The sequence below is a fragment of the Pelodiscus sinensis genome, chromosome 5, assembly GCF_049634645.1.
Source record: "Pelodiscus sinensis isolate JC-2024 chromosome 5, ASM4963464v1, whole genome shotgun sequence".
NCBI lineage: Eukaryota > Metazoa > Chordata > Testudines > Trionychidae > Pelodiscus > Pelodiscus sinensis.
Window position 1 is genome coordinate 93,689,705 of NC_134715.1, and position 8,235 is coordinate 93,697,939.

The 8,235-nt window shown below is 42.2% G+C and overlaps 1 long non-coding RNA gene across 1 annotated transcript; it reads right to left on the minus strand.

Annotated features, from left to right (window-relative positions):
* Nucleotides 1-314: 314 nt before the first annotated feature.
* Nucleotides 315-7,585, minus strand: LOC112546882 (uncharacterized). Its single transcript, XR_003090605.2, has 5 exons — nt 7,543-7,585; nt 6,991-7,143; nt 4,006-4,086; nt 2,705-2,761; nt 315-550 (listed from the first exon to the last, which is right to left on the minus strand). It is a non-coding gene; the product is annotated as an uncharacterized LOC112546882 (long non-coding RNA).
* Nucleotides 7,586-8,235: the final 650 nt, after the last annotated feature.

Consider the following 8,235-nt stretch of genomic DNA (forward strand, 5'->3'; position numbering starts at 1 on the left):
ATCTTTAGTTGAAGGGTTATGAAAACAGAAATGAAGGGCTTTGAAGATGGGCTGGCCTGATGGAAGGACATTAGATCTGAGGTTGAGAATATATATGGGGTGGTCTGGGCAGGCCTGGACTAAGATGTAAGAACACTAGGAATAACCAAGAACAAGGAGAAGATGTGGGCTGGACTTTACTTTGTCTTAGGGTTCACTTGCTTGTTAATAACAGAAGAGGGATGTGAGTTGGTCTTATACAGGGCTCACAAAGTTGTATATCTTAAAAAAAGTAAATAAAATGGGATGAGATAGCAACTATGGTAGGTATTTTTTTATTATTGTAAAGTATAATGCTAGTTGCAATAAAAAGTTGTGAAAAATCTTTAAGTCATCTAGAAACAGGGAGATGGTACCACTTTCTGCTCCCAGTTACTCTGATCTGCTCTTTTGGGGTGGAGCACTGTGTTCTGTATAGTCAAATAATAATTATTCCATGGTGCCATTTTAAATCCATGATATAGCTTTAATGAGTATGCCAATCCACACTTCAGATGTTCCATGAAAATTCCTATTGGTGACAAATAAAATAAGTATTGAAAAACCCTTCGTCTCTCAGATGTTTGAATTTATACAAGTATTAATACTTTCTGGGATACACTGGTTGACCAGGAATATATGTATATGCAGATTATACTCCTGAAATTGTATCTGTTATTTGTTTTTGAGATTATTGACTTGACCTCATCCAGACAATCTGACATTCTGTATTTGTTTGCCTAAACCTCTTCTGGATTGCTATAGAACCGGTTTATCACAATGCAGTCCATTTATTGCCAAGGGAATCATTATTCTAGTCTGCTCCTCCTCTCATTTGTGATGTCTTCTAGAGGCTCAGTTTCCCGTCTTGCTTTGGATTCGGTTATGCATTTCCATCTCTATACATGGATTTCCACAGATGAAAAATAAATTAAACCAAAATAACTTTCTGTTACCCATAGACCTTGTTGGTCAAAATGATAGTTTTCTTAGACTATTTCAAGAAAAAGTAGATAGAATGTTTTGATTCTTTTTTAAATTGAACACATGCAAAAACTAGATCACTGAAAAGTCCCAGTTATCATTTGTGGTAGTTTCCTTCAGCAGTAGAATTTTCTCCTTTATTTATTATTGTCTGAGTGAGTGCCTGTTGGGTGCTTCACAGGTACATGTAGAGAAATGTCTTTCCTGTCCCAGGAGTATACAGATGGATATTAGACGTGGAAACAAATAAGGGTTGTAAATAAATGTGGTGAAATAGAACAAGGGTTATAATCATATGATTGTGTGCTTTAGGTATGTAAACATCTGAATTGTTCAACTGGTCTTTTTGCTAATGATTTGAGGCTTTGAAAACAATGTTAAGGAGGAATGTCAGGGATAAGTGCACACAGAAGTGGGAGTGGGAAAGGAGTGGCTATGTTGGTATTGCAGGTGAGGAGGAGTGTCATACAGGTGGGACCTCCATAGTATGGACCAGGGAAGGTTCCCTGCCACAGTGTCTCAGCCCTCGACTCAGTGTTGCCAGTTCCGGGGGGCCTCCTCACTATTAGCCCCAGCTGCCCTGCTGCTGCTGTCCTGGATGGAGGCTACTGTTGTGGGCTGCAATGGGTTCCAGCTCCAGTACCGTGCTGCCAGGGACTGCAGCCAGCTCTGGCGCCTGTTCTGCTGCCATGGGCTGGTGTTGGCTTTCTCTGGTCCTGGTCCCGCTGCCATGGGCTCCCAGGGACTGTGGAGTGCTCGGGATATGGCTCCGCAGCAGCCTGCAGGGTTGCTACCAGACACAACCACTATCTCATCCTGCTTTTGGAGCTTTCCTGCCACTAGGCTACCTTGCTCTATGAACCTGGAACATCCATGGTCATGCCAGACCATGGATGTTGCCAGACCAGAGATTGCCGGTTTTGGGAGGTGCAACCTGTAGTATGCCATATGTCCTTACTAAGGTCTGGCCACTGCAGACTGTTCTAGGAAGACAGGCCCTTACACCCAACTGAAGTATTAAAGTGAAATCCTAACTCTCGAAGTCAATTGGAGCTTAACTATTGTTTCACTGGGGCCATGATTTCATCCTTATTTTCTATGCAGATTCAGCTCATTAGGGAGCATCTACACAGCAGGGCTTAACTTGAAATAAGCTACACAAATTGAGGATAGCTACATCAGTTGTGTAGTTTATTTTGAAATAGCTTATTTAGAAATTGGGAGCATCTACACAGCACTTATTCAGAAATAGAGCACTCTTCCTCTGACTTCCCTTACTCCTCGTACAATGAGGGTTATAGGAGTCAGAGTAAGAAGTCTTCCAGCTTGCAGTATTTCAACATTATTTTGAACGCTAGTTATTTTGAAATAATGTTGCTGTGTAGACATACCCCTAGTGCTCAGGTATTGATAGTACAGACAATAAATGCCAATTGCAAAAGAAATTTGAGGGAAGCCCAAGTATACGTACTCAATGCTCCACTAAGGCCTTGATTCTGTGAGATACTGAATTTCCTCAGTCCCTGGGGCAACATACCACAAAGTGGTATGGTGTAAACACACAACCAGCAACAGCATTGTAACATTTTGCCATTCTTGCAAAAACAAAAGAACCCAACAACAAAAAAATCATGCACACAAAGAAAAATGACTGATAAAATGTGCACCTGTCCCCCCAACCCAATAAACCCATAACACATACCGTGTAATTGTCTTCCATATTCCAACATAAGAAGTAACACACATATTGCTTGCAATTCTGTAAGTAAAATAGAAGAACACAATCATCAAGTTGCCAGATTGCTGATTAACTAGGCTTAGCACTCTACTGTCTCGGTCCTCTGATACTGATATTTTAAAGCCCATGTATTTAATTTTTCAGCACATAGCCTATGGTTTGGCCAAACCAATCCAATTATTCTAACACATTTGACTAATACTGAGCTAACTGAACAGGAATAGGGCTCTTCTGAAAATCGACAAAATTCTGAATTTAGCTCTGCTGCCTTTTGTCATTTTACTTCCTCAATTATCCACCCTTTTGATGCAATTACCTCATGATAATTTAGGACTACATGCTACCAGCCTCAATAGCCTGTTCATGGCTTAATTAATTAAATTTGTATATCAGGACTAAATAATGGAAAGGCTCTGTTGCTTCTCAGATTATTTTGTGATTTTTGTCCTAGTGTACTGTTGGTTCCTTGCTATTAATTAGTTCAAGTCAGATCTCTAACAAGATTCACTGTAGTATCCCCCTGAAATTTCTTGAAATGTTTTTGTGAAATTAATCTCTCTTTCTCTCTCTCTCTCTCTCTCTCTCTCTCGCTCAATGGAGTCTTGAGTGTATAAAATGTTCTCTGTTGACAGCAGTGTCTAATCACCTATGGATTAATCCTAAAAGGAGCTCATCACTAAGGCAATAGCACTGCTCACATGTGTTAAGTCTAGCACGTGCTTACCTGTTTTTCTTGATTGAGGTTTATGACCTCCCATTTATCGTAATGAGCATCGCAAGTGCTTAGTACTTCTCAAGAAGTGGCCTGCCTTTACACCCATCCAGTGTGTTGGAATGTGACAGTCAACCCAGGTTATATTTTTTAAATGAAACTTTTTTTGGAAAATGTAACTTAATCCAAAGTTTCAGTGTCAAGAAACTCAGAAGGAACAGTAAATAAAATAAGAGCCAAAGTAAATCTGATGTGAAAATGTGACATGTTTTGTTACAGGGGGATTGAGCTGCTCCTAGCTTTTGTTATTTGGATCTAAACGTAAAGGTTCTATTTCTGTTTATTAGGCATCTTCTTGATATTTGTGTTTCATATAAATCTATAACTGTGCCCTGGGGTCTTTATATGAATGATACTTTGGAAATATAAATCTGACTAATACCACACCCAACATTGGCTTCCAGCCCAGAATCAGAGTTTGACAGAGAGGGAAGATTTAATCCCAGGTTGGATTTCTTGCTGGAGGGAAAGTAGAAGGCAGGGCATACTTTACCTTCTGGTAAATCATGTTCTATAGCCAACAATTTGAGCTAACATAGGTCCTGGTACTGTATTCACAGATACGGAGACACTCCTGCATTAACACCAATGAGAGATAAGTGAGCCTTTAAATACATTTAATCAATTAAATAGTTGTCTTGTATACTATTTCTACTACGAGAGACAATGCTTAGAGATTAATACACTTGGATTTGATACCGACCTGGCTGGATTTCCTACATCAGCCATGTTCTCTAAAAATGTGACTTTAAGGTAATGACAGGTGCCAGATAAGAGGCTGAAATCCTCTGTTTATCCACAGAATTACACATAATTTCCCCCTGACACTGAACAAATGTACCTCAGCGCTGACCTGGATTAACCACTTGCAGGGAGAGAGAGGAATTCATATTCAGGCCCATATGCAGGGGTGTGTGAAGACCCCCCCTCCCCATAATCCACATGTAAGTGGGCTCCAGCCGGCTGGGGGAATGCAAGAGAGGTGTGTTGCTCGAGCCTCCCTCCCTCATTCTCCAGCCAGCTGGAGGAATGCTGGGACTGATTCCCCCTCCTCCTGCCCCAAGGAGTGAGACCAGGGGCAGGGCTGGGCCTTGCTCCTGGGGCGGGTGGGGGAAAATCAGTCCCAGCTTTCCCCTGGCTGGCTGGAACATGGGAGAGGGAGGCTCTCGCAGCGTGCCTCTCAAACCTTCCCCGGCCAGCCCCCCCCCCCCCCAAACTTACTTAGGAGATTGGGATGAGGGGTGGGGAGGGAGGAGTGCATTTGCACCCGTGTGGTCCACATTTACAAAAAAAAGCATCCCCCCACAGAAATTCCTGTGTATGGGCCTGATATTAAATGATCATTTAAACCCTTGGCCTCCTGGTTGACACAGCCTTCAAAGTTGCCAGTGAATGCTGAGTGTGTCCAAGTGGTATTTGTGAAATAAAGACTTTTTTCACTGGGAACTGCCCTGAGATTATAAAACTCATTTCATGCAGGGGACCACGTCTTGGGCTTGATTCTGATCTCATGTTAGTCAGTAATAACTGCCATTAAAGTCAGCAGAATTGTGTCTGCAAAATGTTAGTACGTGAAATCAGAATCAGGGAACTAATTTCTAAGTCTCCATCCTTGGCCAAAAATGTGGAACAGGAATGATCACACTAAACCAAAGCAGGAGCTCATCTACTTCACCATCCTTCTTGCTCCAACATTAGCCAGCTCCAAATGGCTCAAAGAAAGATGCAAGATCTTCATAATGGATGATCATGTGATATCCAGGATAATCTGCCAATAAAGCATTTTTCTTCCTAATCTCCACAGGCTTCTTTATGCCAGGAAAATGGCAATTTATATCCTTCCAAACTTTTAAAAAGCTTCTGTCTAATGAACAGTGGATGTTCTCATTATTTTATATATGGCCACTCCATGTCCAAGCATGTTAAGCTCTTGGACTCATTGATCATTGCCCTGTAATTCGTAACTGCACTGGGGATGCCAAATTGTATTTTGAGTCTTCTTCCTTTCTGCATAGTTATTGTGGCATCAGCTGTGATATCTCTAGGAATTTATACGGCTCTGAGAACTCCACCAGGAGTAGTGTGATTTCTAGTTCCTTAATTATTTCTCTGTTGACTAAATGCACATATCCTTTGTCATCTGACATAAATTTCTCTTCCAGGTTTCTTTGTGACACACCAGTAATGGTACGTGGGTGACAGTGGTTCAGGGGACTGTCAGGGATGCAGGGCTTGTGGAACTATGACAGGCATGCAGCAGCTGGCAGAAGCATTCTGCCTGTGGAGTGCTAAGGCAAGTAGAATGTCTTTGGGAATACTGGGAAGAATGGTTGGATGCAACTTTTAGCTCTTTTCAGAGGTGCTGCAGGTGTACCCTCCGGTGGCAGTGTGAAGCTGCCAGCTGGTATGCAGGAGAGGTAAGGTTTGCCTCTGGCAAAGCTAATACACACCCCTCTCTTTCGTGTAGTCAGGGAATGCAAGCATCAGCATTCTGGCTATCCCACATGCAAACAGGTAAGGGAGTGGCAGGAGTGGAGTCTCTGCCCGTCTGCCTCTGCATGGAGTAACCAGAAGCCAGCTCTGTTTTATGAGTCTCTGTGTGCGTCGGTGTGTACATATATTCATATACAGTAGCTATATAAATACATTATGTAAGTAGAGTTACATGACGGATCAATCTATTTATTGTTGAACTTGTAAAAACATGCACAATCCTCAGAATCATGACAGCAAGACTGGATTCTTTAAATTGAACAGCTCCCCTGTTTGTTACTTGAAAAGTGCATGGAGGCAACTGCCTTGTTGCTGTTACAATGATTTTTTCTCTATCCTTAAGAACATCATAATTTGGCAGTTACCACTTGTTAAAGAATCTGTAAATAACTCTCAGGGTATGTCTAGACTACATGGCTCTGTCGCCAGAGCCATGTAGATTAGTTTACTAGACATACCCAAATGAAGCCGCGATTTAAATAATCGCTGCTTCATTTAAATTAAAATGGCTGCCGCGCTGTGCCAATCAGCTGTTTGTCGGCTCAGTGCTGTAGTCTGGATGCTCTGCGGTCGACATCAATGGCATTTGTCGACCTCCCCAGTACACCTCATCCCAGGAGGCATACCGAGGAGGTCAACAAATGCCTTTGATGTCGACCGCGGAGTGTCCAGACTACAGCGCTGAGCCAACAAACAGCTGATCAGCACAGCAGGGCAGCCATTTTAATTTAAATGATCGGCGATTATTTAAATCACGGCTTCATTTGGGTATGTCTAGTAAACTAATCTTCATGGCTCTGGCGACAGAGCCATGTAGTCTAGACACACCCTCAGATTGTAAGGCCAAAAGGGACCACTGTGATCATCTGTTTGACCTCCAGCATAACATAAGCTCTAAGATTTCCCTTCATTAATTCCTCTTTGAATTACTGAGATTACATCTGGATAATATTATTGATTTGCCAATTTAAAAGACACGACTTACCATTGCAGTGTAGACCTGGCCTTAGATTGAGATCGATCCAGAAGGTACTAAGTCTATAAGGAGCCTGCATGCCTGTGGGATATACCTTGATGGTAATAGTGAATTTATGCTGGTAGTAGTGAGAGGAAAATCAGGCCCTCTGTAGCTGATAACCTGGGAAAGACACAGGTCGGCTCAGGGAGAACGGTCTTTTGATTAAGGCACTCAGAAAGAGATGTGTTCCTGTCTAGCTCCCAATGGTGGCTCCAGTGCATCATTAACAACATCAGAGCAGACTATTAAAAACCACAGCACAAATCCCAAATCATGAGCAATGTTCCCTCTAATCTTTTCCCATCCATGTGTGGTTTTTTTTTAAACCATGTATGTAATAATTTGTTATGTTCACTGAGGCATGTGTGAATATGCACCACCAGTAGAAAGAAAAAAACCTCTAGCTGTGGGTGTTCTGCTAAACAGCTGGGTGGCATCTGAATCTCTCTTGAGTGGTTGCACAAGCACACAACTTACAGGGAACTCTAGTCTTGAGTCCTAAACTTAGATTTTACTAACCAAATGCACAACAGCAAACGTCTCAGGAACTAGGGTTGCCAGATGGTTTCAACAAAAATACTGGACACACTTGACATTACATCACAATCTACATTACATCATAGTTAGAAAATACCAGACATTTATATTTGCTCAATTTGTTTCCTGAACAGAAAGCTCAAATACTGGACTGTCTGGATCAAAACCGGACACCTGGCAACCCTATCAGGCACTTTAACAGCTTTAACATGCGTCACACACTCAGGCCTGGCCTTAGGGCAAGGCAAGCAATGCAGTTGCCTTGGGTCCCATATCTTCAGGGCCCTGCACTGTCTGGTGCCTGTCTGGCTGCTCACTTGCTGTCCTGGCTGGGAAACCTGTGCAGTGCAACCAACTACAGCATGCTGCCTTGGGTGGCTCCTTACACCAAGAATCACAACACTATTCATGTTATGCCTGATCACAAAAGATCAGTCACTTACTCCAGGCCAATTGTACTTTATGTTTTACACCAAAGACACTTGTAACCAATCCCATAGTGAACTAGGAAAAGGAAATTAGAGAGTTTGCAAGGTTAAAACAAGAAAACAGACAGATGAATGATTTACAGTCTCTATTTTCCAAAGGTAATAGAATCAGCAAGCTCTACCTGACCTTTAGGGCTAACCCAGGCTAAGCAGCTTGGGATTTTTTGCTTATGGCTAGAAACACTCC